The 7,562-nt window shown below is 32.7% G+C and overlaps 1 pseudogene; it reads left to right on the forward strand.

The window, feature by feature from the left end:
* The first annotated feature begins 1,674 nt into the window (after nucleotides 1-1,674).
* On the forward strand, nucleotides 1,675-1,826 carry LOC116630387 (annotated as a pseudogene).
* The last annotated feature ends 5,736 nt before the right edge of the window (nucleotides 1,827-7,562 follow it).

Here is a 7,562-nt window from a genome sequence, read left to right on the forward strand (position 1 = left end):
GATTTTTAGGATAACATTGAGTATAACAACATTCACATTATAGAGGTCACAGAAGGAAAAGAGAGAGAGAAGACCTGAAAACTTATTTGAAGAATTAATGGCTAAAAATTTCCCTCATCTGGATGAAACTGACATCCATGTCAGGAACCCCAGAGAGATCCAAATAAGAACCCCAAGAGATCCATACTAAGACACATTATAATCGAAATGGTAAAAATTAAAGAAAGAATCTTAACAGCAGCAAGAAAAAAAATGTTACATACAAGGGCAACCCCATAAAGCTATCAGATATTTTTCTCAGCAAAAAAAAAAAAGAAAAGAAAAGAAAAAAAAATGCAGACTAAAATGGAGCAGTATGACATATTCAAAGTGTTGAAAGGAAAAAACTTCCAAACTTCCAACCAAGAATTCTCTACCCAGCAATGATTCAGAATTGAAGGGGTGAGCAAGGATTTTTCAGATAAGCAAACCATAAAGGAGTTCATTGCCACTACATCAGCCCTACTAGAAATGTTAAAGAGACTTCTTTAGGCTAAAAAGTAGTGGCACAGATAAATAATGATTTTACAAAAGTAAAAATCCCACAGCATCTGGGTGGCTCAGTTGGTTAAGCCTCGAACTCTTGTTTTCTGCTCATGTCATTATCTCAGGGTTGTGAGATCAAGCCCCACGTTGGGCTACGCACTGGGTGTGGAGCCTACTTAAGATTCTCTCTCCCTCTCTTCTCCCCACCTCTCTTAAGAAAAAATAAATAAAAATCTCAATGGAAAAGGTAAATATATAGTAAAGATAGTAGAGCAATCATTTATAAAGCAAATATAAAGGTTAAAAGACAAAAGCAGCAAAATTAGTGAAAAATGCAATAATTCATTAATGGATGCATAATAAACATGTAAAATATGACATCAAAAACATAAAACATGGGGGAGGAGGAGCAAAAATATAAAATTTGGAAAGTGCTCAAATTTAAGTTCCTATCAACTTAAAACCAATGGTTATATACATAGGATATTATATGCAAATCTCATAATAACAACAAAGCAAAAACAAAAAGAAAAAAAAAGAGAGAAAGGAACCCAAACATAACACTAAAGAAAGTCATCAAACCACAAAGAAAAATAAAGACGAAGAAAGAAACAGAGAGAAACTACAAAAACAGAAAACAATTAACAATAGGATAATAAGTATATACCTATCAATAATTACTTTAAATGTAAATGCATTATATTCTTCAATCAAAAGACATAGAGTGACTGAATGGATAAATTTTTTTTTTTTTAAGATTTTATTTATTTATTTGAGATAGAGAATGAGACAGAGAGAGAGAGCATGAGAGGGGGAAGGATCAGAGGGAGAAGCAGACTCCCTGCTGAGCAGGTAGCCTGATGCGGGACTCGATCCCAGGACTCCAGGATCATGACCTGAGCCAAAGGCAGTCGCTTAACCAACTGAGCCACCCAGGTGCCCTGAATGGATAAATTTTTTTTAAAAAAGGACCCATTTATATATGCCTTATAAGAGACTTACTAAGAATTAAAGACACAAAGAGACTGAAAATAAAGAGACAGAAAAAGATATTCCATGCAAATAGAAACAAAAAGAAAGCTGGTATAGCTATACTCAGCTCAGACAAAAGAGACATTAAAACAAAGACTGTAATAAAAGACTAAGAACAGCTTTGCGCAGTGGCAGTATCGTAGCCACTGAGGTTTATCCGAGGCGCAATTATTGCTAATTGAAAAGACAAAGAAGAGCATTACATAACAATAAAGAGGTCAATCCAGTAAGAAGACATAACATTTACAAATATATATGCATCCAATATAGAACCAGAATGTACCAGGTGCCCCTGGATGACTTAGTTGGTTGAGCATCTGACTCTTGATTTTGGCTCAGGTCATGATCTTGGGGCCATGAGATCAAGCCCTACATCCAGCTCCATGCCCAGCAGGGAGTCTGCTGGAGATTCTCTCCCACTCTTTCCCACTCCCTCAACCCCTCCTTCACTCCTGCATGCTCTTCTCTCTCTTTCTCTAAAAATAAATAATTATTTTAAAAAATATATAATGCAAATATTAACAAACCTAAAAGGAGAAATTGACAGGAATATGATAATAGCAGGGGATTTTAACACCCAACTTAAGTCATCAGATACATCATTCAGACAGAAAATCAGAAGGATACATCATCCTTAAGTGACACATTAGACCAGATGGACTTAATAGACATAAACAGAACATTCCATTAAAAAACAACAGAAAACACATTCTTCTCAAGGACACATGGGACATTCTCCAGGATACATTACATGTTAGCCACAAAACAAGTATCAGTAAATTCAAGATGACTGAAATCATGTCAAGCATCTTTTCTGACAACAGTGCTATGAAAGTAAAAATCAATGAGAAGAATAAAACTGGAAAAAACCACAAAAATATGGGTATTAAAAACATGCTACTAAACACCAATGGGTCATCAACAAAATTAGAGGAAAGCAAAAAAAAATACCTAGACAGAAATGAAAACAGAAATATGACATATAAAAAGCTATGGGATACAACATAAATGATTCTAAGAAGGAAGTCCAGAACAATAAAGGTCTACCTCCAGAAACAACAGAAATTCAATTTAATAATTTAACTTTACACCTAGAACTAGAAAAAAAAAAAAAAGAACAAAGCCCAAAGTTAGTAGAAAAAAGAAATGACAAAAGTCAGAACAGAAATAAATGAGATGAGAATTAAAAAGACAATAGAAAAGATGGATGAAACTAAGAGCTGATTCTTTGAAAAGATAAACAAAATTGATAAACCAGGAACCTTTCTTTTAGGGACATTGGATAAGTTAGGCAAAAATCCCAACAACAAAAGTCCATGATCAGATGATTTCATTGGTGAATTCTACCACACATTCAGAGATTTAGTATCTATCCTTCTGAAACTAAAGAAGAGAGAAAAACTGAAGAAGAGAGAATGTTTCCAAATTCATTTTATGAGGCCAGCATTACCTTAATACCAAAACCAGACAAAGATATCACAAAAAATATGTATATAGGCTAACATCCTTGATGAATATAGCTGCAAAAATCTCAATAAAATATCGGTAAACCAAATTCAACAACACCTTGAGAGGATCATACACCATGATCAAGTGGGATTTATTCCAGGGATGCAAAGGATGGTTCAACATCCACAAATCAATCAATGTAATACACCATGATAGCAAAATGAAAAATAAAAATCATATGATCATCTCAATCGATGCAGAAAAAGCATTTGACAAAATTCAACATCAATTTATGGTAAAAACTTTCAACAAAGCTGATACAGAGGAACTGTAACTCAACATAATAAAGGTCATATATGAAAAACCCACAGCTAACATCATACTTAGTGGTGAAAAACTAAAAGCTTTTCCTTTAAGATCCAGGAACAAGGCAATGATGCCTACTTTTGCCACTTTCATTCAACATTGTGTTGGAAGTCCTAGCTGCAGCAATCAGACAAGAAAAAGAAATAAAATGCATCCAAATAAAAAAGGAAGAAGTAAAATTGTCTCTATTTACAGATGACATGATACTATATTAGAAAATCCTGAAATCTATACCAAAACAAAAACAAAAACAAAAACTTGTAGAACTAAAAAACAAATTCAGTAAAGTTACAGGATACAAAGTCTATATACAGACATTTGTGAAATTCCTATACACTAATAATGAGCTACCATAGGAGAAATTAATAAAACAATCCCATTTGCAATTGCATCAAAAATAGTAATATACCTAGGAATAAATTTAACCAAGGAGATGAAAGACCTGTACTCTGAAAACTATAATACACTGATGAAAGAAATTGAAGAAGATACAAATTAATAAAAACATATTCAGTGCTCATGGATTGAAAGAATTAATATTGTTAAAATGCCCATATTACCCAAAGCAATATATGAATTCAATGCAATCCCTATCATTTTCCAATGGTATTTTTCACAGAACTAGAGCAAATAATTCTAAAATCTGTATGGAACCACAAATGATTCTGAATAGCCAAAACAATCATAAGGAAGAAAAACAAGGTTGGAGGTATCACACTTACTGATTTCAAACTATACTGCAAAGTTATAATAATGAAAAAAGTATGGTATTGGCATAAAAACACACACATAGATCAATGGCACAGAATAGAGGACTCAGAACTAAATCCACACATATATGAATAATTAATTTATAACAAAGAAATCAAGAACACACAATGGAGAAAGGATAACTATCTCTTCAAAAAATGGTGTTGGGAAAACTGGATAGCCACATGCGAAAGAATGAAACTGGAACCTTATCTTACTTCATACACCATAATTTACTCCAAACTGATTAAAGATTTGAATTTAAGGACTCTAATCATAAAATTCCTGGTAGATAATATAGGCAACAAGACTTGACATTGATCTTAGTGATGTATTTGTGGGTCTGATGCCAAAAGCAAGCATAATAAAACCAAAAATAAATAAGATGAACTATATCAAACTAAAAAATATTCTTTACAGCAAAAGAAACCATCATTAAAACAAAAAGACAAACTGGTGAATGGGAGAAGATATTTGCGAATCATATATCCAATTAGGGATTATTATCCAAAATATATACAGAAATCATACAATTCAACAGTAAAAAAGCAAACAACCTTATTAAAAAATGGGCAGAGTATGGAGTATGGAAAATACTACGGAGGTTCCTCAAAAAGCTAAAAACAGAACTACCCTACAATCCAGCAATTGCACTACTAGATATTTATCAAAGAATACAAAAATACTAATTTAAAGGGATACATGCACCCTGATGTTTATAACAGCATTATCTACAATAGCCAAATTATGGCAACAGCCCAAGTATACATTAACCAATGAATGGATAAAGAAGAGATGGAATATACTTACAATGGAATATTACTCAGCCATAAAAATGAATGAAATCTTGCCATTTGCAATGGCATGGATGGAGCTAGAGAGTATTATTACTAGGTGAAATAAGTCAGTCAGGGAAAGACAAATACCATAAGTTTTCACTCATATGTGGAATTTAAGAAACAAAACAAATGAGCAAAGGTGGAAAAAAAAGAGAGAGCAAGGCAAAGAAAGAAACAGACTCTTTTATTTTATTTATTTATTTATTTATTTATTTATTTGAGAGAGAGAAGAGGGGGAAGGAGCAGAGGAAGAGGGACAAGCAGACTCCACACTGAGCATGGAGCCTGACATGGGGCTTGATCCCACAACCCTGAGATCACAACCTAAGTCGAAATCAAGAGTCAGATGTTCAACCAACTGAGACACTGAGGTGCTCCAAGAAACAGACTCTTAACTATAGAGAACAAACATGGTTACCAGAAGGGAGGTGGTTAGGGTCATGGGTTAAATAGGTGTTGGGGACTAAGGAGCACACTTGTGATGAGCACTAGGTGTTGTACGGAAGTGTTGAATCACTTTATTATACACCTGAAAGTAATATTACACTGTATGTTAACTAACTGGGATTTAAATAAAAACCTAAAAAGTAAAACAAAACAAAACAAAAAAAATGGACAGAGAATCTAATAGACGTTTGTCCAAAGACATACAGATGGCCAAGAGGCACATGAAAAGATGTTCCACATCACCAATTATTAGAAAAATGCAAATTAAAATTAAAATGAGATATCACATCATATCTGTTAGGATGGCTATTATCAAAAAGATAAGAAATAATAAATGTGGGAGGGAATGTGGGGAAAAGGAAACCATCACACACTGAGTGGAAATATAAATTGGTGCAACCACTATGGCAAACAACATGAAGACTCCTCAAAAAATTAAGAATAGATCTACCTTATGATCCAGCTATTCTACTTCTTGGTATTTATCTAAAGATTATGAAAAGATTAATTTGAAAAGATATATATACACCTATGTTCACTGCAGCATTATTTATAATACCCAAAATATAGAAATGACCTACTTTTCCATTGATAGATGAATGGATAAAGATGTGGTATTCATATACAATGGAGTACTCAACCATAAAGAAGAATGAAATCTTCCTTTTGTGACAACATGGATGAAACTTAAGGGAATTACACTAGGTGAAATAAGCAGAGAAAAAATATTTATTAATTTCATTCATATGTGGAATCTAAATAAACAAACAAACAAAAGAGAATAAAACCAAACTGATACAGAGAACAAATTGATGGTTACCAGAAAAGAATAGGGTTGGGAGGTGGGCAAAATGGGTGAAGGGGGTCAATTTTATCTTTATGGATAGTAACTAGACTTTTGGAGGTGATTATTTCGTAGTGTATACAGATGTTGAATTATAATGGTCTATACCTAAAACTTATATAATGTTATATACCAATTTTACCTCAAAAAACCCAATGCCAACTATTTTTTGACAGCACACACAAATATATAATTATAGAAACTGATGAGCAACAGTTCTGAAATTCAAAGCATAATTGATAAATTTTGGGACTATGTGAATGTCTTTCTTAACCCAGTAGAAGTACACATTATCATTTCAATGTATAATGTGATTAGGCTATGAAAATGAGAAGAAAAAAAAAAAGGAAGGGGAGTAAATTGAAGAGTTTTCTGAGGACAATTTCATTATATATAAAGTTGAAGATACTGAACTAGATATTTTCCATGGTTCCTTTTATATCTAAAGTTCTGTGAGTTTTTACAAAATTTGTTTCTGAGTACCTCTTGCATATTATGAAAAACAATCACTTTATATAGCACACTCTATAAATAAAGGGCTGGTTGTTGTTAAGTAGAATGAAAGATTCTATAAAGTGTCTGGATAAAAAGGGGCATCTAACCAACCCAATAAACTATGGTTCTGATGATTTTTTTCCTTCTAGGATCATTTTAATAATGCTGGAAAAGGTCACAATTAAATGTTTGATCTCCTTAACTTGATATTAACTTTTGTAAATTCAGAACAAGCCAGAAAATGGCATATTCTTTCTCTGTAATTCATATGTTAACCAGAACTACTAGAATTTCTATGAGGGATTATAAGTATCTCAGAAATTCTTTCCAGATAGTACAATTTTAGTGAATAAATAGATCAAATCTATTTCCTCTTCTTGCTGACAAGACTTGTTAGCAGAATTTGCACTGAATGAAAATTATTGCTATGCTATCTGGAATTAGTACAATTTCTAGGAAGCTCTAAAAATTCTGGGCAGCATGTGTGAATTTAAAGAGAATTTCAATTTCTTGTTGCTGGTGAACTCTTGTTTAGCCTTCTCTATAATCTCTAATCTATAAATTGCCAAGTCCAAATGATTTGAGAAAGGGAAATTGGACACTTCCTTTAGTACTTCTGTAATGTTGGAATTTCTTCTCCACTACTATCCACTCATATCCAAAATGTGAAAGATTTCTGCAGCCTCATGAGAATCATAAATGATTATACATTCTGAATTCAAACTGCATATCATTGCTGCATATCAAATGATTCCAAGAGAATATGTATTTAGTGATTATTTATTCATCACTGAATTGGACCAAAATATTTTTTG

This window comes from Phoca vitulina, unplaced genomic scaffold (genome assembly GCF_004348235.1).
Source record: "Phoca vitulina isolate PV1807 unplaced genomic scaffold, GSC_HSeal_1.0 scaffold3, whole genome shotgun sequence".
Classification (NCBI taxonomy): Eukaryota; Metazoa; Chordata; class Mammalia; order Carnivora; family Phocidae; genus Phoca; species Phoca vitulina.